The 26104-nt window shown below is 39.7% G+C and overlaps 1 protein-coding gene across 2 annotated transcripts in view; it reads right to left on the reverse strand.

The window, feature by feature from the left end:
• The window catches only part of SEMA6D (semaphorin 6D), a 578684-nt gene that overhangs the window by 119017 nt on the left and 433563 nt on the right, over positions 1-26104 (reverse strand). The gene's annotated exons all lie outside the window — the stretch shown is intronic.

Here is a 26104-nt window from a genome sequence, read left to right on the forward strand (position 1 = left end):
TAAATGTAAAACGAGTGTCACCCTTTTATGTGTATATGTGGGTATAAATGTATGTAAGTTGAGCAGGACTAACTATAAATATTGGGTTGGCCAAAAAGTGCCTTCAGGTTTTAAGTAAAAATAAAAGACACATTTTTCATTTTCACCAAAAACTTTATTGAACAACGTATTCACCATTTTGTTCCACTACCTTCTGCCATTTTTCAGGCAACTTCATAATTCCATCTTCCCAAAACTTTTTATCTTTTTGAGCAAAGAACTGGTCCAGGTGCCTTTTACAGTCTAACAAGGACTTGACAATTTTTCCATTAAGAGAACTTTGTAAAGACTGAAATAAATGGAAATTCGAGGTGCAATGTCTGGTGAATATATGGCAGATGAATTAGAACTTCCCAGCCAAGCTCTAACAGTTTTTGCCTGGTCATCAAAGAAACGTGTGGTCTTGCATTATCCTGATGGAAGATTATGCATTTTCTGTTGACTAATTCTGGACACTTTTCGTCGGGTGCTGCTTTCAGTTGGTCTAATTGGGAATTAATCGTTTGGTTTTCTGGGAAGAGCTCATAATAGAGAACTCCCTTCCAATCCCACCATATACACAACATCACCTTCTTTGGACGAAGACTGGTCTTTGGTGTGGCTGGTGGTTTATTTCACTTGCCCCATGGTCTCTTCCGTTCCACATTATTGTACAGTATCCACTTTTCACCACCCATCACAATTTGTTTTAGAAACGGAACGTTTTTGGTACCTTTCAGTAGAGAATTGCATGAGGAAATACAGTCAGGAAGGTTTTTTTCGCTTAACTTATGTAGAACCCAAACATCAAAGCGATTAACATAACCAAGCTGGTGCAAATGATTTTCAACGCTTGATTTGGACATTTTGAGTATGTCGGCTATCTCCCGCATGGTATAACGTTTATTGTTCTCAGTTGGTGTCTCGATTTGATCGCTATCAACTTCAACTGGTCTACCACAGCCGTGGCGCATCGTCTAGTGAGAAATCGCCAGCACGAAACTTCGCCAGCCACTTTTGACATGTTTGATCAGTCACGGCACCTTCTCCATACGCTGCACAAATCTTTTTTTTTTGCGTTTCAGATGTGTTTTTACCTTTCTTGAAACAATAAAGCATAATATGCCGAAAATGTTGCTTTTTCAAATGAAGTTAAAGACAACTAAGTGCTACTAAAGCCATCTTATGGAAAAAAAAAACGAATGAAAGTTTTGGCCAACCCAATAAGTAATATCTGCTGTAGACATAATACCTTGGGTTGAAAACTGTTTTGCTCTGAGGCTCTATTAATGTATCCGGTGTCATTTGTCTTCAGATTTGTTTTAACACTGATTTCTAGATTTTTTTATTCATAAGAAAAATATCCACTCAGCCAAGATGAAGAAATCTGACACAGTAAAATATGAACAGACCGGGCTTCCCTGGTGGTGCAGTGGTTGGGAGTCCGCCTGCCGATGCAGGGGACGCGGGTTCGTGCCCCAGTCCGGGAGGATCCCACATGCCGCGGAGCGGCTGGGCCCGTGAGCCATGGCCGCTGAGCCTGGGCGTCCGGAGCCTGTGCTCCGCAACAGGAGAGGCCACAACAGTGAGAGGCCTGTGTACCGCCAAAACAAAAAAAAAGAACAGACCCAGAAGTCTAAAGACTCAGGTTCTGATCCCATGAGTGCTCCTTATGGTCTGGGAGCCCATGGACAACCACTATGCATTTGTGGAGCTGCATTTCTGCATCTCCAAACAAGAGAGCTGGGTTAGATGAGTTTCAGTATCATGTCCATATGCCTAGATTTTTTGAAGGACAGCTGCATTTTCAAACTTCTTTTCTCTTCTCCCATCTACCGCTAGAATATCTGGGAAAATCCAGCAGTTCAGTTTTCAAATTACAGTTCACAGGCTGCCTTCAACTCAAAGAAACACTGAGATCTTTTGATGAATTTTGTTTCAGAATTTTGGTGAAGAACTATAATCACTGTATTCCAGGTGCTTCCTTCCTGTGACACTAAATTTCACTGATTTTTATTTCTGGACACCGGAAGCTCCAGCACCAGTTTACATTTAAAGGTTTCTTTTCAAAGCTCCCAACCCAATTACTACCGTGGAAACAAAACAAAGCAAAATCCTGACTCAGGTGTTTCAGACATCAATCCCGGATTAATTCAGGATCAGGAAATAAGGTAACTCAGTTTTAGTGACACTGCATTGAGTCAGAATAAACAGTTTAGTGGCCAGAGGAGTGAAAGATTTCCAGTACTTACTAGTTGGAATAAAGTACTTTTCCCTTGTTGAACACGCTTGGCCTTTTTCACAATGAACAATGTTCTTGCAGCATTCCTTCTGAAAATTATTAGTGTCTGTGTAATCTGTAAGGGCTCCAACTACTCACAAAATTAAAGGAGTTGATGTTTGTTCGGCACCCACGTTGTATCAGGCACTATTAAATGCCTTATGTATGTTACTTCATTTGATTATCAGAATTGCTTTAAAATATATTATGAGTACTTTATGCTGATCTTTGATGACTTCTGGAGTATGGTCTTAACTTACTTTTTGAGCCTACTTCTCCCCAACATGTAGCATAGGGCTGTTTCATCCCAACTGAACTATTTGCCATTCCCAAAATACACACTCTTGACTTACCATATCTATAACTGTCATCATTCTACATGAGGCAATGTATCTCTTTGTGTGAATAACAACCACTTACTTTGATCTCCTTCTTGTCTCCTGCAATCTAACCTCTCAATCTAGGTGAAATGCCATCTGCTTAAAAAACACTTTTTTGTGTTCTACTAGACTCAAGGTTGTGTTCTATTCAACTCAAAATACATGTACTGAGTTGAACTGAATTCATATATTGTTTGTTTAAAATACAAGTTTAAAAGAAATTAACTCCTAAGAAGTTATGTAAATATGAAAACAAAGAGAATGCCTATTGGGGCAGGCTATCGCTGAATCTTTTGGTATTTGTCCAATTAAATGTATTTGGACACGTTTAGGGTTCATATAGAGACCGAGGAAGGTAAATTCTAAGAAGAATGCACAAAGAGTGATGAGCTAATAACAGAATTTTCTGGCTTTTATCACTTTACAACACTGTCATTAGCAGTTAAAACAGAGATGAATGCTATTTCATAAAGACCTGGCTAATTTTAGGTTTCAGTGGTTCATTCAAAGAGAATGGCAGAATCACAGAGATGATTTGAACTGTCGTTCTGCTGATAGTAATTTTGCTGCTCTCGTAGATGGTACGTAAGGACTGTGAGGACACAACACAATCAAACTATATTACTCTGATTGCCTGTTTGTGGGGGAGACAGTGGGAGGGGCTAATACTGCTGCTCCAACACTGCATCTCTTTTGAATGCAGAGCATTGGAAACACCGCAACCTGTCACCTTCCCAAACACCTAGACACACACTGATACACTCTAACATACAGCCCCACCAGCTCTTCTTGTGCTTCCAAGGTGAGGCAAATCAGGTACATATCTGGGATTTGCATACCACAATTAAAGTCTGTAGTGACCAGCTAGGAAGGGGCCTCAGGTCAATTCATTGCTAGTGTTAGGAATATCAAATAATGAAATGAAGAAGCAACTGAGCACTTTTAACCATGATTTGTGCAAGACTCCTGGGATGATTGTCCAGCTGGGACAAGAAATGTGTCTGAATAACAAAGTTTTGTATTAACATCATTAAAAAATTTTTTTTTGCTTTGTTTTAGGGATGTGGGTTCTAACTCTACTCCTGCCTAAACTTCTGACATTTAGAGCAAAATCTCTCTGTAACTAGGCAACGTGGTTTTGCTTTGAACAAAAGGACTCCAGCATCACCTTCTCAGGACACAAGCTGGTCATTATTCTTCTTGGACGCACAAGCATTACCTTCAAAGTCTCCATTTTCCCACAGAGCCAGAGCTTCAGTTCTTCTGTTCACTTCCTGGAATGAGCTTTTCACTAATACTGCTTTTCTCTCTGAGTTCCTCCCTTCAGGAGAGAGTGTAAGAAGCCAGCTCTTCATGCAGTTTCCATAGCTTCACCCCTCACCCAGAAAATCTTAAGGATTGTAAATTTAGCAGGGCAGTGCCAAGGTGTCGACGCCAAAATGGATTTAGAAAATCTTAAATTTAGTCTGGTAGACCGAGATTACATCATCAGTATTTTCATTATCATCAATTTTGATTTCATTTTTGTTTAAGTAGAAAAAAAAAGATGTAAAAGAATCTAAAAAGAAGGCATTTAAAATAGGCCACCTCAAAAACAAATAGAGTCAAGTTCAGTCTTCATATGCATCTCTTATGAAACAGTTTCCCAGGGGAAGAGCATATTGGAAATTTCACGGAGGAGGGAGGAGGGAAGGGGGCCTGTCAGGTAAATGTTCCTTCAAGAAATGTGCAAGGATGAAAGTGGTACTCTAAGTTGATTAAGAAAGAAAATCTACTTTTCTTTTACTTGGCTTCCTAAGAAAATTAAGTAAATACGAAAAAGAACTGATATCGATCACTGAGAGTCCAAAACTGACTGGCTCTCTTTTGCTCTAAGAAGACATCTGGCAAATGTTACTGTGTTTCTTTATCCAAAACCTAACTTTATTAACAGATGAAAGCAGCAGATTATGATTGCTTTTCAAATTATTTAAATTTGCGTTTGAAAACATGAGTTCCTGTAAACTCTCCAAACAAGCGTAAAGAAATATAGCAAAAAATCAACTCTTTAAGATCTTCAGGAAATTTGTGAGATGCTGGATACAGAAAAATGTCACTTGTAACATCAAAATTAGTTTTTAAATAAACTATTTTAATTGAAAAAGCAATACATGTATATGGCAAAAATTCAAATATTACAAAAAACTATCCCCCAAAAGTAATTTTTCTTCATTCCCTGATCACTGCGTCCACTTTCTCAGAGCAAGTCCTGTTATTAGTTACTTGTATATCTGTCCAGAACCAGGCAAACAGATCCTATGCAAGCATGTAAGTCTACATACATCTACATGTTATTTTGGCCCACATTTCATACACAGTTTTCTGTATCTTGATACTCTTATTTTTTAAGCTTAGAACATATAAGTCTCTTTATACATTTACATATAGATCTATCCCATGTAAAAAAACTGTTACACATTATCATAGTGCGCCAATCTCCATAATTTATTTAATTTGGCCTCCTATTCATACAATTTAGATCATTTCCAGGCATTTACTGCAACTTTTCAAGAAATATCTTATGTCCCTCACAAGTTGCGTGACCTCAGGCAAGTTATTTACTCTATGTCTCAGTTTCTTTATTTGTTTACTGGGGACAACAGTAGCACTTATCTATCACAGATACTTTCATTTGCCTACCCAACAGCTATTTCCTCCTTCTTTTTTAAGATTTAGAACACTGACTTTGTCTTGGTGGCCACACAATATACTTGGGTAAGTTGAGTCCCTCCCCTAGTTCTAGAGGATAAACAATGATTGGTTTTAGCAAGATTGGCAATCACAAAGCCCTTTGTCAGTGATCTGTTTAAGCAGAGGCACATGATCTGGCAGTATGGTTTGGTTCATTGTTTAAAGTGTGACTGTGGCTTCCCTGGTGGCACAGTGGTTGGGATCCGCCTGCCGATGCAGGGGACACGGGTTCGTGCCCCGGTCCGGGAAGATCCCACATGCCGCGGAGCGGCTGGGCCCGTGAGCCATGGCCGCTGAGCCTGCGCATCCGGAGCCTGTGCTCCGCAACGGGAGAGGCCACAACAGTGAGAGGCCCGCGTACCACAAAAAAAAAAAAAAAACAAAAAACTTTGTATATATAAAGGAAATCATCCCTTTGTTATGGCATACAAATATAAATTTGTCATCTAAAAATATTTTAGTCATGTGAGGACTTTTAATTTTGTAATCAAATTTATCAGTCATCTTTTTGTGCTTACAAAAACCTTTCTCACTCCCAAGTTTTTAAACAACAACAACAAAACAACAACACAAAAATTATGATTCCGTATGTTCTTCTAATGCTTTCATTTTTTAAAAACATTTGACTAGTGGATCCATTTGTATTTGGTAACAATGTAGCTTTATTCTTTTGCAGATGGCTGGCCACTTTCCCATTACCATTTTATTGAACAACTCCTGTTTCTCCACTGATTTTAACATTATATTTATCATATACCAAGTTTTCTAAATATATTTGGAACTGGACTCTATCTTATTTTATTGTTCTGTTTGTACATAATGTGCTAGTACCAAATTATTTAATGTGGAAATACATTTATACAGCAATTGAGTTACAGCTCACTTATTATTTTTCTGAACTTTTCTAACTGTTCCCATGTGTTCGTTTTGCCATGAGGACTTTAGAATCTGTTTTTCTAATTTAAAATATTCCATCGGTATTTTAATTTAGATTCTAGAAAATTCACTAATTTGAAAATTGACATCTTAATAATACTAAGACCTCCTGTTTAAGGATAAGGTATGCTCCTTTTGTTCCTCAATAGTTTTCTTTGACAAATCATGCTGATTTCTTGTTAAGCTTATTCCTAATAATTTTTGTTGTTATTTAAAATGATATCATTTCTTCTTTTTATATTCTAAACAGTTTTATATTCTAAACTGCTGTGTGTCTGTGTGCTCTTGTGTGTGTGTATATGTGTATCTATGGAAGTTGAATGATAGTCTCCTATGCTTTCTTAAACAGAATGTGCCTAATATAATTTAACTTTTTCTTTTAACAAAAATTGCTACTATTGTATAACTATTGTGACTAATGTGATAACCTATGATTACATAAGATATCATAATAGATTCTAGAAGATGACGGACCAAATCTTTAGAAGTGTTGCGGGGGCAAAGACTGCATAATCCAATACCAAAATTGGACAAAGATAGCTTTGTTCATTGCCATTTATGAATTTTGTTGCTAAAATAAAAATTAATCTTTGAAATTTAAATTCAGAAGTCTCCTATTTTATTTCTTTAATTCTAAGTTATACAGTTTTTCACATTTTAATGTTTTTGAAATTGAGAAGCACCTTATAAACCATATACATATCTTACATAGTAATGTTTCTTTTTCTCTTTGAAAGGTTCTTTACCATAATTATTGATGGCATTTAAGAATTGAGAAAATATTGATACTATAATACATTACAACTGTGAAGGCTCTCCCCTTTCCCTCCAGGAAAGCAAGGATGGTTTAGTATATTTATTAATATGATTAACTACATTTGTTGTTCAAATGATAAAATGTATGAATTTATTGAAAGATGTTGAAAATTTGGGGTAAAATTTAATGTCTTCTAATTTTTTAAAGAGGTCAATAACGTATTAGGTAAAGAATAATACTTCATTAGCATCATAAAGATATCTATCTCAAACCAACCACCACCATATTTCTTAGAAAAGACAAATGTTACATCCACGTCAGAATGAAGAAATTAAACACTTCTGTCACTGTATGGAATAAATTTTTCTGTAAATTCTAGCTTAAGTTTTGTTGGATCAAGAAAAAAAAGGTATAAATGTTGCAAAGGAGGAGAACATGCATTGTTTTTAGATATATTCTTTCTCTTTCTCAATTAAATTTTAAAGTAAATTTAATAAAAAATAGGAAATGCAAAAATCATTAACTTCCTTGTATACTTTTAACCTCTAGTTCAAAATTAAAGTGGAAAAAGTACTGTTCATGACAATAGTAACAATGTTAAAAACCTAGGAAAAAACTAAGAATGAGTAGGATTGCATTGAAGAAAACCATAAAACTCTGCTAAAGGACATAAAAGCAACTTCAACACATAGGGAATCATATCGCTTCTTTATATAGAAATCTTAAATGTGTCACTACGTACAGTTTTAAGGCACTCAGAACCTACAAATATTTAATAGCTTTTCATTCTTAATTCTGATATTAGGGCTTAAAAGCTTACTACTCAGTTGACTTGCTATCATTCATTTATGCTCACCCATTTTTGTCTATAAATGTTATCAGCATCACTGTTTTGCTTCCATCTTTTCACTAGAGGAAGACAAATCAAACTGCCCATTTTTTTCCAATGTTCTGATCTACTGCAGAGATTGCACACATTCTATTTTTCAGAGTATTTAGAGTAGTTCTGTCATTCAGTATAATGGGCGAACAAGAGAGTACTTTGTTGGATGACGTGTTTTCAACATGGCAGCTTGATATTCTCTAGGGTTATAGGCATTACATAGGGCATTCTTTGCGCCCTAATAGTTGTAGCTGTTCTCTTTTTTTCTCTTTTGTCACTCATTGTTTTCCACTGTCAGAGTGTCTACTGGTTTGCATGCCTGTCTGTGCTTCTAATTGATGTCACCATCCACTGATCATCATCCTTCTCTGCATGTTTTATAGCTGTTTGCAGGCTTAATATTTCAGCAAGGGGCTCTTCCCATCCATATGGCAGCTTTTATCAGCTGCATTTGGTGCTGGGATGCTTCTTCGCTGCTAAAAAGGTTCTTTTATTTTTCTAGCTATTTTTGAGTTTGAAGACTTTCTTGAAGTCTCACTATTATAGAAGGCTCAATTCTAGACAGCAGAAGCTCACATGGAATTGTCGTTAACAGATAAGGATTCTATTACAAATAGAATTAATGTGTCCATTGATATCTGGGCTTAATTCTAAAATAATTTAAAGATGACAACTCCTAGTAATGCATGAGAAGAGCACAGAAACTAATATTTTCTAGCAAGAATTATGTTCCAGACACTTTATACAGTCAATTCCTGTTATTCATAGTAGTTATACTCTATAAAGTCACCACAAACATTGAAGTAGAGAATATTGAACAATTGCTCCTTGGGGAGACACAGGGTTAAGTTCCTGTGAGCCTGTCACAACATTTATGTCAATGGATCAATATATAACCTTGTTTCACATGTGTGTTTTTGTTTAAAGGCTCCTATTTACTATATATTGTTCATCGTTCATGGATTCATTAACATTGAACTCATGGCCAACAGCATAACTCATGCCTGAGTGAAGCTTATCTAACACATGCATTTTCTCCATAATGCACATCACAGCCTTCTTGCACTTGGGAACGCTAGACAGCACTTCAGCACTGTAATTGGGGACCATTTTGTGAGACAGTGAAATTACCTAAAAAAAGCAAATAAATGTAAAAAAAAAAAAAAAGGCAATAAATAGGCCACGAAAGGACAACTGTTTCCAGTATGAAGGCTGAAACAAAAAGGCAAAGCGTAGCCTTGTCTGACTTCAGCTGGGAATGTGTTAAGCAACTCAAAATTTTCATCACTCCACATGTCCATAAATAACCAGGAAAGTGCCACAACTTTGATTCTGGAGTTACAAATAAATTTTGGCAAGTAGGCTAATTCACAATTACTGAATCTGTGAACAGTAAGGATCAATTGTATTTGAGTATTCATTTAACATTTAACATTTAACATTTAAAATAGCTCTCAAAGATAAACTTTGGTATCCCTAACATATAGATGAGAGGTATAGAGAAGCTCTGAAATAGAGAATTTGAAGAACACATTAATAATTTGTAGGGCTTTGTTTGTTTAATCCTATGACCTCTGTTCCTCCTGCGATGGTTTTCCAAATATTTACAATATTTAAAATAATGTGCATGGTCATTTAAAAACAATATGATATTGATCCATGTAACTTTCCTGTACTTCTTATAATCTTATTTAAGATACTTGTATTTATAGAAACAATACATGTGCACATACTATTCCCTGTTAGGTTCCTGACTTTCTATTCAGAAAGATTTAAGAATATCATTATGAACAGACAGGAATTATGACAGTAGTTCTCAACCCTGGCTTCACGTCAGAATCACCTAGGAAGTTAAATAAGAAAATATGAATGCCCAAATCACAACCTGGGGCAATTAATTCGAATCTCTGTGGGTGAGGACAAGGCATCTGTAATTTATTTAAAAGCATCCCAAGTTATTTGAATGTGGAGCCAGGTTGAGATCCATTGAATTCCAAGGGTTGTGTAACCATTGAAGCCCATTTACTCCACCCTTCTTGATAAGGGGTCATGCAAGTTATGGAGAGAAGGGTAAAGATTCATCATATAATTAAAAACTGGCTGAACAGTGGCGTAAGTGGTAATCTACCATCACTGACTTAAACTGAAAGAGGGCGAGTCTCCCAGTTTGGAGTGGAATGGAAAGGTTATCATCATCCTTTCTTTCTTCCTCATCTTAGGTTATGACTTTGGTAGAAGATTTATAGTCATATCAATATGGGAGATAAGATTCCAAGTCATTATGAATGCCCAAGGGTAGGTACCCTACTTTGTTCACCACTGACTTTCCAGAACCTGGTTACTGTGCCTGGAACAATGTAAGTAAGTGTCATGTGTTGAATGTATCAATGATGCCTTACAGTGATTTAGGAACGGATGAGGCATTATTTAATCCTTGATTAATTCTTCATTTATTCATGGATAAGCATACCTTCAGCACACATGCATGCCTTCTGTGTGGCTGTTTCCTATGCAGCATACAAAAGAATTTTTCTTTTTTTTTTTTTTTACCACCAAGGAACTTTCAATATTGTTGCATAGACAAGGCATACCAATTACTAGTAATCCACATTAAACAATTATTTTAAGTGCACCTCACTGAATCACAAAGATAATAATTACTGCTGTTGGGGGTGTTTAGGCAAAGCTTTGCCGAGGCACTGGGTCTCTAAGTGGCTGCTGGAGAACCTTCAGGCTCTGTATAGAAAAGAGCAAGTCAGTCAAAGGAACATTCAGCAGATGAAGGAGACACCAGTGGTATCAGCTCTATTCTAGTCAGGCTTCGCTGTGAAGGAGCTGGCATTTTCTCCGAATTAGGGAAGAGCACACGGGTTCTAGGGAATAAGCACTAGCAGTCGATTTTCTCTGCTTTTTGTGATTTTTTATTTTCATCACATATTTGAAGAGTCTCTATTATTTCCTGCAGAGTCAAGTTTCTTTTTATGTGCAGATTCCATCGCACGTTAAGAATGCTTACATGTGAATAGCTTCAGGTTACAGTTCTATTTAAAGTTTTTCTATGTAAAGCCTTGGTTTAAGAAAATTTCTCATTATCTTGCATTTTCCTTGTAAACTGATCTTCCCTCAATGATACCTTGCCAGGTGTATGGGCATGTTTATCTGTTAAGAAGACAAATATTTTTATCATGCCCTTTCCTAGCAAAGGAGAATTGGGAGTATTAAGTATACGCAGAGGTTAAGTCTATCGGGGTTCTTGAGTTTTGGGCACCACAAACTCTGTGTACAAGGAGTAATAGGCTCCTGTATGTTTCAATACTTAGATAATTTTGGTTGCTGTCACTGACCGATGATTTGATTTAAAAATCAGCTTTATTATAGCTGGACTGAAGGCCCCTTAAAAATACTTCCTCTCACTGATGGTGAACAGCATTATGGTGAATATCTAAGTCGGAGGCAAATCAGAGACTAAAATGATCACTTTCTTTAATAAATGAGACACCAATGAGCCAATTATAGCACCGAGCCAGTCTTTGAATCTTTGTTTGGACCTTGCTTTTTTTTGAGATGTGTGGGACACAAGCAACATGTAAAATTGTTTATCATCATCATCATCATCATCACGATTATTTTAATAGTTCATGCCACAGGAGCACAGCCTACACTTGGGGTGGACCAAAGAATGCCCAGCAAGGACTTTTTGCTGTAAATATGACCCCAAAAGTACTCAGCATTATCTAGCTACATAATTCCACAGGTGCATTTTGAATACTCCCTGGGAATTGGAGAGGGGTGGGGATTTTGAAGAAGAGAAGCGGGTAGCTGGGGGTGGAGAGGGGGACTGGGGAATTCCAGCGACTAGCACAGACTTCAAAGTCTTACTCCTGCTAATCTCATAATGTCCTTGAGCTCCCCCACAAACAGCTGCCGTTGTTAGTAAAACTCTTCTTAACTCTTCACATACTAGTCCCCTGCAAGCTCAAAAAACCACACAAAGAAAGATCTGGTGGCATAGCTTCTGAAAACAATAGATTTTGGTTTTTGTTTTTCTCTCTCATCTTTTTTGTATCTTAGAAGCATTCATTCACTCAACATTAACTGAGTGGACCTCCTATATGCAAAGTACTGTTTAAAAAGAGTAGGGAATTCCAAATAAAAGAATTATTTTCTGACCACCAGGAGTTACAGTTTCCTGGTGAAGGTAGAGCAGAATATGATGTGCAGGGGGCCTAAAAAGGATTCAGAAGACAAAGTTATGAATAGTAAGAGTAGGAGGGGATCACCACCAACTTGGGAAATTAGAGAAGTGCTCCAGTATTTAAGCAGGCCATTCCTGAATGGCACACAGACTTCTCATCATCCAAGGTGTGCTCAGGCAGAGGCAAGATGCAGTGGCTGCAAAGCACAAGGGAGTGATTGGTACCGCTGGGCTGAAGGAAGATTCACACAGGGTGGCAGTGGTTGATAAAGCTGGGCAGGGAGGTGAGGTTGGGGCCTAACTGTATAGCCTGATGAAGTCTTTCTCATTAAGAAGTGCATAATCGGGCTTCCCTGGTGGCGCAGTGGTTGAGAGTCTGCCTGCCGATGCAGGGGACACGGGTTCGTGCCCCGGTCCGGGAAGATCCCACATGCCACGGAGCGGCTGGGCCCGTGAGCCATGGCCGCTGAGCCTGCGCGTCCGGAGCCTGTGCTCCGCAACGGGAGAGGCCACAACAGTGAGAGGCCCGCGTAAGAAGTGCATAATCAAGGGGACGCTTGAGGAAAATGATTGCCTTGCTGGTGTGAGGTATTGTCTGGAGACAGGAAAATAGGGGCACACAGGGCAGACTGAGGGTTAAGAACAATAAACCTATACGTTTCTATAGAAATTGACCTTTTACGAAGTGCTTCCACGTTTATCTCATTTAATACAAGTGGGGGAGACTGGGACCCAGAGAATTTCACACCTCTCTTGGCAAAACCAGAACTCAAATACTACTCTGTGATACCAAGTTAGGGTCCAGGGATTTCTCCCAAGTCACCACAGTCCCAACGGTTCCATTAGGGCTCAAATCCTTGAACTGAGATGGTGGCAGTGGGAAAAAGAAGGAGGGGATGGATAGAAAAGAGACTGTAAGGAACAGACCCCCAGGTCTTGGTGACTGATCTGCAGAACCTGGCACCTGGGGCAAGAGAACAATCTAGACTCAATTCAACTCCTGACTTCCATTAAATTTTTATTGATGATCTGTCACTTTTCTGAATTCCTAGAACACATTGTCCAAAGCATGTAACCAGTCAGTTTATTCCTTACCAATATGTTCTCTAATTGTTTCTTGAGTGTTTGTTAGTTTTTAGTTCCAAGTCTTTAAGTGCCTAAACAGGAGATGTTAATTTGTTTATTTTCATTGTATTCCTCATATCGACTAGACCAGTAGTAGGAAAGTACAAATAGATTTGTTAGAGAATCCTCTACTATGCACTTGAAATGTAACTTCTTTAGCTAACAGTTTAGCAAAACGTGTATATCTTGGAAGAGAGAAGGAGAATACAAAATAATAACACTGATTAATAGATTAGTAAAATGTTGACGTATGATTTTTTCAGATCTAAAAGGAACTAATGTTTGGATGTCACAGTTTCCTTTCCTGGAGGTATTCATGGTGAAGATTAGCTTTTCTTTTTATTATACAAAACTTGTGTTGTAATGTATTTTGGATTATGGTCATTTATTCATTTAACAAACATGAATGGGTGTCTCCTACGATATAGGTATTGTCCTATGGAAATGAACCAGCACTTTGAAACCCTAGCCCTTCATGGGGGTAGATGGGTGGGTTTCCTTGGGACCAGATAGCAAGGCAAGGAGTCAACAGCATATCAGAGGCACTGCCAATTACATATCAGAAACTGTGTAGTTGTTTTTCTGTTTGTTTGTTTTTTTGGTCAGATCTTTCTGAGTAACTATTTTTCTGCAGCAATACATTTGGGGAAGGCTGCTACATAGCTAAGGTCACTGTGACCACAGAACAACAGATGAAAAGGATAAAGCACTGAACAACAAGAAAAATGCATCTCACCCTCATAAGAATGTAAATGAAAAACTGAAGATAAACAGATACAGCCTTCATCTTTTACAAATATGATTCTTCCTCAATATCTCCCCAATATAAACTCTTCGGAGTGTTCATATATTCAGGAAGGCACAGTATCATCAGTAAATATATAACACCTCTGAAGAAAGAATAAAGCTAAAAACAACCTCTGATTATGAATACACTTCAGTGTGGTGTAATAATGATATTACATTATAGTGATGGTAGAGAGGCTCTGATAGCACCCATCGGCATACTGCATGAGAAAACAAACCCAAGTTCACTTTTAAAAATATCTACAAGCCACGTACTAAAGAAGTTTTTCTTTTTTTTTTTTTTTTTTTTTAATATTTTTTGCCTTTTTTAATTCTTTTATTTGGGGGGGGGGGTGCGCGGGCCTCTCACTGCTGTGGCCTCTCCCGTTGCGGAGCACAGGCTCCGGATGCGCAGGCTCAGCGGCCATGGCTCACGGGCCCAGCCGCTCCGCCGGCATGTGGGATCTTCCCGGACAGGGGCACGAACCCGCGTCCCCTGCATCGGCAGGCGGACTCTCAACCACTGCACCACCAGGGAAGCCCAGTTTTTCTTTTTAACAGGACTACTTTATAGTACAATTTAACACAACTGTTATATGAACTGCAAATGAAGATTTCAAAGATTTAGCTGCTACTAAACACTCAGTACTGTTAATAGTATATCAGAAAATGTGTAGGACACAGAAGTTGCAAAACTGCTGAGATGAACATCAGAAAGGGTGCAAAATCCAGTAGGTAGCATGGGAAGAATATATAGTAGAATCAGGAGGTCAGACCTAGAAGATCTACTGAGAATAAATTAGGATTGAAAATAGGGGCAGGGCACGGGAAGATCCTGGGTGACTGCCTTGCTCTAGAATATTCCTGACCTGTCAAGATTTATAATGTGAGGGTGGATTAACTCTGGTTTAAAGACCTCAGCCAGATCAGTCATGCGTTGACTGGGAATCAGACAGACTAAATTCCACTGGTAGAAGCTCTTTGATGGCAGGATTTGTGTATTTCGTGTTTGTGTTTGTGCCCCATTCATTGAAGCTTACTAACTTTTTGATGGCTTATAGGTTACATACACTAAAGGAAAAGGAAAATGGACCTTGACCCCTTCATGTCATTAAGGTAAAGCTTTTTCTGAAAGTTATTAATAAGATCAGAAATAAGAAAACAGCATATAGGTGATTACAAACACTCACTAGCAAGCAGTAAACAAAGAACAGATACAAACATTGACTGTTCCAATGAACCAATGACACAGAAGGATCAGCGTTAACTTCCAGATACTTAAATTTCCTTCTTAGAACATGTCAGCAAATGTGAATGCCATTTTCCTGTTTCCCAGGAAATCTGAACAGACTTGAGATGCAGCAGAGTAAGAGAAATACCACTCTGGACTCAGGCCCCAGGGTAGGTGTGGTACCAGCCTTGTGGTTTTTGGTGAATTACCTAACCCTTTTGAGCCTCATTTTCCTGATCTGTAGAGTGGAAACAAAAATGATTGATTTGCCTCTATTTCAGTGTTATTGTAAAGATAAAATGAGTTAATAAATGTGAGTTTTGAAATGAACGCTACCTGTGATACAAACTACTATACAAATGCATGATACCTTGATCTATTGAGAGGGAAATCAGCAATTAATAGCAATTAATTACTGAGTTGGGGTCAGCTGTATGTCTATATATATATATACACACACACACATATGTGCACATATATATCACAATATATATTAGTATTTATATTGAGTATTTCTTATGTGCTAGGCAGCATATCTTCAAATTTGAATTAAGCAAAAATCACTCGGCTGTGAGTTCCCAAGCAGCCAGAGTGGTTTCTTGCATGAGATGTTGCCATGCTTTTTGTATCATGAGCCCCCCCTTCAGGTGACTTTGGCATTGTCTACGGTACATGGACACATTGGATGAGGTTGTGTAGCACAGCAGTTCTGGGCTAGGTCTCTCAAGTAAGGCAAACCTGGGTCTACTCCTGACCCTGCACTTAACTAGCAACGTAACTTTGTGCAAGTCAGTTAATTTGATGCTAGAATCTCCTTCCCAAGATTGCTGGGAGGACGTGCCTCCACGGGCTTAGCACGTTACTGGCACATCACTGGTGCTCTGTATATGTTATCTGTGTTGGTGATAGTGGTTGAGAAGGAACACCAGGGACCAGTAATCTGGCTCCAGCCTCTGTTTTATTACCTGGGGATGGTAAGCAGCTTTATTAACAAGAAATACTTTCAGCGTAGCCTATACTTTTTCCTGTAATGTTTCCTTAGTCGAGACTCTGAGCTGGTGGAGAAGGAAGTTTTTCTTTTTTTTTTAAAGGGAGGTTGCAATTTTAATTAATTTATTATTTCTTTATGGCTGTGTTGGGTCTTCGTTTCTGTGCGAGGGCTTTCTCTAGTTGTGGCAAGTGGGGGCCACTCTTCATTGCAGTGCGCGGGCCTCTCACTATCGCGGCCTCTCTTGTTGTGGAGCACAGGCTCCAGACGCGCAGGCTCAGTAGCTGTGGCACGTGGGCTCAGTAGTTGTGGCTCGCGGGCTCTAGAGCACAGGTTCAGTAGCTGTGGCACGCGGGCTGAGTAGTTATGGCTCGCGGGTTCTAGAGCGCAGGCTCAGTAGCTGTGGCACGCGGGCTCAGCAGATATGGCTCGTGGGCTCTAGAGCGCAGGCTCAGTAGTTGTGGTGCATGGGTTTAGTTGCTCCACGGCACGTGGGATCTTCCCAGACCAGGGCTCGAACCCACGTCCCCTGCATTGGCAGGCAGATTCTCAACAACTGTGCCACCAGGGAAGCCCAAGAAGGAAGTTTTAAGAGTACACTATCAGCCCTCACTCTTTCATTATGGAAACTGCCTACAGGAGCTATTTTGTGGCAATATCTTTGAAAAGTTGTAGGGATTTGGCTTCTATGAAAGTGAACTGCCATCTGTTGGTACTGCAGGCATTTGCACAAGGAAGAGTAGTAGCCCTTTCTTTTGATGACTTGTGGCTGGTGCCGTTTTTCCCCTCTATTTTTGTGAAAGTCTCTGAGGGAAGCCCCTTCCTGTGCAGGCCATTTTGATTGGTGTTGGATAGTTGTTCTCCCGTCAGCTGATAATGGTCTGATAGCTCAGTGTAGTTCAGCTTTGAATGAGTCAGTGTCATCTGTGTCAGGCATTTATTTTTAGTACATTTTGCCCCACAGATACATCTCTGAGATGTGTCTCTTCCATCTGTCTGACTCTATGCTTCTGTTTAAGTGACACATAAAGCTTTGTATCCAATTCTTTATACCTAAGCCTTTCTCTTCCTTATACCATTGAGACAGCCACACAGAGCTACAGGGATGCCCGTTTATTCCCACTGTTAAATGGGTTTCTCATGGTAATGATGTCAGTATTATAAATATATGTTAAAATAGGCCTATTCGAAGTACATACACATTTATATGCAGATATACATACGTGGTCATACATAAATACCCATGTGGATGTATTTTATATATATATTTTGTATCATTGATACTATATTGACATGTTAAAACAGGCTGCTAGAAAGACATATATATATTTACACATAAATATACAGGTGGATGTATATTACTCATAGCTATATCATGTTTTGTAGGTTTGTAGGTTTACAGTCTTCTTTTGTTATCTGTTGGGTTTTATATCCTCCAATTGTCCAGAATATGAGCATGTGAGTGTATGGAGAGGAATATTTCAGCTACCATCCCTCTGTTCCGCTTTGGGATGGAATGTGAAGTCTCCATTCCAGTATTAGGGAGTGTCCCACTGCTTCTGAGCTGTGGGAGGTTATAAACTATCACCACCTTACAATCTACAGAATACATTCAGGCTATTTAGATTCACTGCATAATTTGCCTTCATGAAGGCTGTCGGTGCCGACTTCCTTTGTCCACTATTGGATTGGGTGTGCTCAGTGTGAATTCTGATCTAGGAAAGCTCCAGTAGAACTTTAAAGATTCACAATGTGTGAAATTAATCTCATCTGCGCTTGAGCAGACTGATTTAAGAATGAATGTGTTCCGATTTTCTCCTCTTTTTTTTATGTATATGTGTTTTGTCATTAAAACATCCGTATGTTTGTGTTAATGTGGAAAAAATATATGCACATGCACATTTGCACTAGCAAAAAATACTCAATATTTCTTAAGTGTACCCCCCCATAACTTATCAGGTATTGCATTTGTCAGCCTGAAAAATAAAGGTTTTCAATTAATACAATTCCAATCATGTAATTTTGTTAGCTCAAAGTGAGCTTCAATAGCCCTTGACAGACGCCAGCAGCACTAGCTCTGCATGAAAACAAACCACACAATTCCGTTTTTATGTACATGTTGGTACTTGTTGACATACTATTAACTTGTTTTAATACGGCCTACTTAGAAAGGTGTATATCTTGGTAGTTAAAGCCCACTACATTGTAAAGTACACTTTATATCCAAAATATTGCTCTCATAGGAAAACTGCAATTACAACGTTTAGACTATGTAGCCAAACTATGTTGCTTTGTCTTGTCTTTGGAAAACCCACAGTAAGCTAAAATTGTACCTGTCATTGAATTAGCAGTGACGAGAGAAAACAAAGTGACCACCCGCCGGGGACTTAGAGGAATACGGAGGGTGTAGGTAGCTGCACCATTAAGCACGGTTCTTATTATTGGTCACAGCTTCAGTCTGGATGGAACCTGAATGCCGAAATTTCAGTCTCCGAAAATCCTGTTCTTTCATGAAATTTGTTTACCACAGTTTTCTCTCAGAGAAGACGATGGATAGTGACACATTTTTCACCTAGTGACACATTTTGCCAAAGGGGACACGTTTGCCTGGCGAATAAGTAAATCCAGTCCTCCTCACACAAGCAGTCATTTCCTTTCACTCTTATCCTGAAGTTGAACAACTTCCTGCTGCTTTTGTCACCACACCCGAGAGAGTGAGTGCAGAGTCCTAAGCGTGAATGTGGATCAGTACATACTTAGCCCTGCAGGCTTCGAGGGAATACAGCGATTCACAATCACTCTGCTCACAGAACATTGCCAGCTTAGCTACAGCAATTTCATTCTCTTCTTTCTACTCTGAAAGTCTTGAAAATACCATTAGGAGATTTTTTTTCTTCCCCTCAAATGATTCCACTAATGTAACCTTCTTCAGAAGTGTCTTTTTCTTGTTTTAAAACGGAGAGACCTCCAAATGTTTTCAGTCAGTTCTCATGTCTACATAGGCTTCCCGATCTCAAATATCCTGCTTCAGTCTGCCTGGCACACACCTCACACCCATTCTGTGACCACCTACAAGTAAGTTAGTCTATGTAAAGAGAAGACTGGGAAAGAAGGCCAGGGAGTGGGCTGGACAAGAAGCAAATGTGGAAGGATTCACTGTTTCCTGGATGTTTTGGGAAACACATGTGACGGCACATGCTGGTGCCTTCAGAGAGGGAGAAGTGGTGCCTTCAGTTGGAAATTGTTACGGTGATGACGACAGCAATAACACAACAGATGAGAAGAGGAAGAAGGAGATGAAAGGAAGATGCTCATTATGTACAACTTGACTGTTTTCTTAAAGATGTTTCCAATAAGGGGCTAAAGCATCCCAATTTGGCCAAGCTTCCTTTTCCCTTCTTCTCTGGATTATCAAAGCTGCCGGCAACGAAACAGGTTTGGAACCCAACCAGATCTCAGATAGAGTCCCAGCATCCACACGCCTAGTTCACTGTGAGAGGCTGATCTCAACGTCTTCACCAGAGCGGATATTCTTTTGTCATCTTGGAAACAGATGTGTTTGCCCTTTTAGAGACACACAGATCAGCACGTTGTGTCCCTGAAAAATCTCCAGTAAGCTAATTTTAGTCCTTCTTCTAATGTTGGTAAGCTTCACTTAGTCCTTTGAGACTAAATCAGGCCTCCAAAAGGAAACACCTACAGTTGGTAAGAACAGGACAGGCCCAAGGAAACACTTTAGTTGTTTCCATGACCCACCTGTACCAACTATTTGACACAGAAAAGCCCTCCTTATTATAAGTGAGAGGAGAGCTAGAGTTAATTCCATCCAAGTGTGTAGTTGATGCAATCCAATTTTATCATAATTAGTTTTACTTAAATGATATGACATTATCCATGACACAATGATTTTAATGCTGTGTAACTGCATATGCACTTAACATCTGTATGTCATTTTCACTCATTTATCAACCATGCATGCATTCAGAAACCACAGTATGCCAAAAACTGATTGTTTAAAAGTATAAGATATTTGAAGGAGTTAAACATTAAGTAGGAGAACAAAGAATGGTACAAGTATTTTCATCTTCGAATGATTTTCAATACTCCACATCAAATAAAACAGAAAGGCTGGGATGAGACCTGGCATAGGTATTTTTTAAAAGCCCGCCAAGTGGACCCGGGGATGGGGGTCACTAATCTAGACCACGGGGGATCAACTGACTGTCCTAAAAGACATGCTTTACAATCTTGCCTCTGACCAGTGTCAGCATCCCTTGAATGCAGAATCCCCAGCCCTAGGAGAGATCCACTCAATCATAATCTGCATTTTAATAACGTCCCCGGGTGAGCAGCACGTACATATATATATATATATATATATATATATATATATATATATATATGTTTGAGAAGACCTGCTCTACCATGTCAGACACGGCAGCAGGGTTATATATTTGAAACCGGTTGCTAAGCCTTGCCCCTGTCTCCTTCAAACCTGCATACGAAGCCTTGCTGGAGGCGCTGAGAGGTTGCACTGTGCAAGCAGTTTGTCAGATCTTCCAAAGCAATAAGTATGCAGGCCCTGGAAGCTCTAGGTGGCACAGAGAGCCAAGTCCATTCATGGTAATTAGTCCAAAATACGTTCTTCATCAGAGAAGCAGAGGTCGTGTGGGCAAAGTACTAGATTTAAGCCTCTGGACTCACTGTGTGTGGTGTATCCATCACGAATTGTCTTCCTGTCAATACAAGTTGTGGCGACCACAGAAAAAGACATCTGACATATATGACTGAGTAGAGATTTGCACACCTGTAACCTCTTTTTTCTTGTGTACTTGGGGAATGCTTCCTAGGAGAGGAACTTTGGAATAAGCCCTATCTCTAGCACTATTTCTGCCTCTTTTGCTCTATTTCTATCTCCATCTCTACCTCTGTCTCACTCTCCATCTCTATTCCTATCCCTGAATCCATCGCCATCTCCACCTCTCATTATACCTAGTCACTCTGCCATTTTCTAAAACAGTATCCAAAGTGGTTCACAGGAAAAGCACAGGATAAAATCATACATCACCCCAACCCCTCCTGCCTTATTTGCTCTGTCCTTGCTTCTCCACCATTATTGCATATTCAGCCTTATCGCCCTGGAGGTCACGGTCCACTCTCTTTCTGCTCACTACATTGTCTCCTTCGCTCTCTTTCACAGATTCTGGTTGGACCACTCCAGGTCTTCTGACTCCTTGTGGCTCCCCTTGGATTGTTGTATTGCTTGTATCTAGACGTGTGCATGCCCTGCCTGTCCAGCTAGACGGAGAAGCCTTCGAGGGTAAGGCCTGTGGCTTTGGGTGCCCTAAAAGCCATGTTCCCTGCTGTCCTCATAGTGGGTGCTCAGCAGGTATTTAATGAGTGTGTGTGTGCTTATCTGTTTCTATCACAGGGTGAAGAAGAGTAGAAAGAACACAGATCTGAGTCCAAAAAATCACAGCATTCCCTGAATGACTTTCGCAAGACATTTAAGCTCTGTACCTCAGTTTACCCATCTGTAAAAAGAGAGTTTTTCTCTGTTTCTTCCAGCTCAGACTTGCTCTATTTCTGTTGGTCCTCACAGCTAAAGCCTCTACTGGCACTGGTTGCTTTAGAATCTACCTTAATAGGCATATGACATATCTTTGTACAGAACTATAATGTTCATCAATTGAGTTCTAAAATACAGAAAGATCTGATCCTGTTATCATCACCAAGTTAGGTAGGCCGCCTCCATTAAGAAGGCTGGGAAACAGATCATGATTCACTCAGCAAACACTTGCTGAGTAGCTATCATGTGTCAGACACTGTGCTGAGCTCTGGCGATACAGCCCTCAAGGCTAGAAGGGAGGCAGACAAAGAAACCAACTGTAGTACTGCAGGCTCTGTCCTACCTTAGCGGTACACACTGAGTGCTATCCGACAGTCTGAGTGCTAGGGATTATCAGACAGGTGCTCGTTCAGGTGCATTTCCTAGAGTGAGCAGTACCAGTGGGCAGGGTTGGGGAGCATAGTGTTTCATGGTAGGGGAGCGGTGGGTACAGACATGAGATTTATGGGAACTGAGAACAGTTCAGTGTGCCTGAAGAGCTCAAAGGTGTGAAGGCAGGTAGGACTTGAGAGGAGCAGGGAGCAATGGTCCTGTCAAACCGGATGCCTGGCTAAGGAACGGGAGTTTAGATGCCACAAGCCAGGGGACTTGTGGCACAAGAAGGAGCCATATTTCCCACCAACTCCTGGCCAAAGAGCCCAGCCAGCCTGGATCCAAACCTCACCAAGATGCAGATTCTCTAAACTTCACTGAGCTCCAGGCACTACCCCAGGTACTTTCAGCAGCATGAGGCAGGAAGGAATTAGGAATCAGAAATTTTGGAAATGTCAGGGAGAGACAGACAGACAAAGAGACAGAGAAACAAAGAGACAGAGAGACAAAGAGAGGCAGAAATAGAGAAACGGAGAGACAGACATTCCTAAGGCTACACACACACAACAAATAATAGACCCAGGATTCACAGCTAGACCCTCTGCCAACAAACCCAATTCTCACTCTCTCTTAGTCCTACATCTTGAAGAGTTCCCACGTGTTTTGAAAACCTGCTTAAGGCCATGATATTTCTGTAAACGATTTTTGTTTCCTGCTGTCCTTGCCCCTCACCACGGCCACTCATTATTCCACCCTGGTCCCCAAGCTGCATAAACATGTGGGAAGGGATAAAGGAGGGACCCGCAGGGCCAGAAGAAGCTGCGGGGATCCGGAGCAATGCCTCCCTCCTCCCACTCTGCTCCATTTAACTTGGCTTTGAAAAGGCAGGCCATTGGAGGCTGGGTTTTTATCACTAGTGACTTCCTTTCCCAAGAAATGTGAGCCCTGTGGATTTGAAGAATAATTGGTGAAGTGCTTTGAGGTTTCTTGAATACAAAGGACTGTGTAGGTGTGTAATATTATTATTACCACTTTCTGTTCAAGAAATGATCTTTAAAAAAAAAAAAAAAAGAAAAAGGTATGTAATTTTCAGCTTTTCTCCCAGACTCGCTACGGTCATATTAATATCATATTATCATTAATATTATATTCCTTTGGGTGCACATAATTAGATGTTTTTTTGTGACTAGTTAACTCTTGACTTGAGAAGTGTATTATGTAACATCATCTTTGCTCCATTCCTAAGTAGTGAGGAGTCAGGCAGCCAACCCTGACGGCACTCAGTTCATAAAGGAGAAAAGGAAATAGCTCCACTGTATCATCTGAGGCTGTTAAGACAGAATATTTTAAAAGATCTCATAGATGTATAAAATTCATTGTAATTAATTAATAAGCAACTTCCTTTATGGTGATCCCTTAAGTGCACCGGAAGCTTGATTTTCAGGGGTGCTGATCTCCTATTTGTGAGAGAACCACCAATTTCACTAGAGTATGAGACATTACCTTGAGCTCCCTCCAGGCTCAGTTGACTTCACAAGTTCTCTCTAAGGTGAAGTTAGGCAGGATTTCAAGGGTGGCTCTAGAACCACAGCAGGCTTCTGAAGATAACAGACACATATTTGTATCTTAAAAGGCGGGTCCAATTCTTTATAATTCCCTTCCTGAGACACCTTGATTCATCCATCTGCAGGGAAAGCCCTGCAGATGGTGAGATGACTCATACATGGGAATCTCGCCTCGGTTCCAGCCTGTTTTTTCCTCACACTATGAATTATCCCTGGTGTCCAATATTTCTTGAAAAAGAATTACACATGCTTTTTAAAAAGTAGACTTTATTTTTAGAACAGTTTTAGATATGCAGAAAAATGTAAAAGACAGCTACAGAGACGTCCCACACATCCTCACACCCAGTTTTCCCTATTATTAACAGCTCACCTTAGTATGATGCGTTTGTTATATTAATGAACCAATTTTGATACATTATATTAACTAAGGTCCATAGTTTATTTAGAGGTCCTTGGTTTTTACCGAATGTCCCTTTTCTGTTTCAAGACCCCACCCAGGACAACACATTACATTTAGTTAGGGCTCCGAAGGCTTCTCTTCGCTGTGGCAGTTTCTCAGAGTGTTTTTGATGATGTTGACAGTTTTGGGGAGTGCTCATCGGGTATTTTGAAGAATGTCTCACTACTTGGGATTTATATGATGTTTTTCTCATAATAAAGATTGGAGCTATGGGTTTTACTGGGAAGAAGACCACACAGGTAAAGTGTCATTTTCATCACATCATATCAAAGGTACAAACTGTCAACATGATTTATAACCGCTGATGTTCGTGTGGATCACCTAGCTGAGGTAGGATTTCTCAGGTTTCTCCACTGTAAATTTACTTACTCTTTTCCCCCCCTTTCCATTCTGTCCTCTTTGGAAGGAAGTCACTACGTGCAGCCTACACCTTAAGGAATGGGGAGTTACGTTCTCCTCCCTGAGGGTGGGGTACCTCCATAAATTACTTGGAATCTTCTGCATAGGAGGTTTGACTCTTACTCTCCGTTTGTTAGCACAGTTAATCATTTATTTATAATGGCATATATTCATGGATATTTCTTTTATACTTTGAATTATAAGTCAACACTATTTTACTTCTTTGTTCCTCCAGTTGTTCCAGCTTTGGCCATTGGGAGCTTTCTGTGGGCTTCTGTGCCCCTTTCCCATATCCCTATCAATATATTGGCTTAATTTTTTTTTTATTGTTTTAAAAGCAGGTCCTTACTTTCTGGCACTACAAGATGCTCCAGGCTCATCTTACACACATGCTTTTCCTTGGTGAAAAACATCTGGTCAACAGTGATTGTCCCTTTAAAGAGATTTGTCCCCAGCCTTTGAATGAGCCTGAGAATGGATGTAGTTTAAAGCCCCACACTGATTGGTACCTGGTGGGAGCAGAGTCGTATCCTCCTGACAGAGAAAGTGGCCAGGCTCCAGTGGCCTCTGTGAGTGGATGTGAGGGAGGACGCCACAGACATGCAGGTGACAGGACAGAAGAAGGCCAGAAGGTTGTAGCTGAGGGCCAGCCCTCTTCTTGAGACCAAGTCCTACTTTCTCAGGCTGGGAGAACTGATCCTTTGCTGCTGAGAACAACCAGCCAGCCAACCTGATCCATCTGCTGACAGAATGTTTGAGTTGAGGCAACCCGTTTTTAAAGACACTGGGGGGAATCTTTGGTTCGGACAGGAGAGAGAAGTAGGGAGGGATGGCAGAGAGAGAAGCATCTCCTTGGTGTCATGTGCCAACCCAAATTAACAACTAATGAAAGCAGATTGTATTTAGCAGATTTTAATTTAAATGAGGTTAATGGTGACACATCTGAAATAGTACACTGAAAAATCAGTCTGTAATAACAAGCTAACAGATGTTGGCATTTTTATTATTAATTATACATTTCATTATCATCTGATTATTGTCAAACATCGTTTGACAGAAAATAATCGTATAAATGATTCATACACACTTCTTACGTTGTTATGGGGTGCTAATGTCTGTTTTATTAACGCAGTGACTTGAGTAGCCTGATATCGTTCTAAAAATTTCAAGTTTAATCGAGACTATTGAGCTACACACAATGTCTAACAATAATCCTTAATTTAACTGTGCTTATCATTGCAGGATCTCAAAGAATCTCACATCCTGACTTGTCTTACTCACCTTTTATCCTCTTTAGTGCAAGGCCTCAGAGAGGAGGTTCACTTTCTCAGGGAATATTACTTAAATATAGTGGCATCATCACACATCATGTCATCATTTCTCAAAAGGATTCCCAGAGAGAAACTGTTATGAATGTGTTGCTTTAGAG

Source organism: Orcinus orca, chromosome 2 (genome assembly GCF_937001465.1).
Source record: "Orcinus orca chromosome 2, mOrcOrc1.1, whole genome shotgun sequence".
Lineage (NCBI taxonomy): Eukaryota > Metazoa > Chordata > Mammalia > Artiodactyla > Delphinidae > Orcinus > Orcinus orca.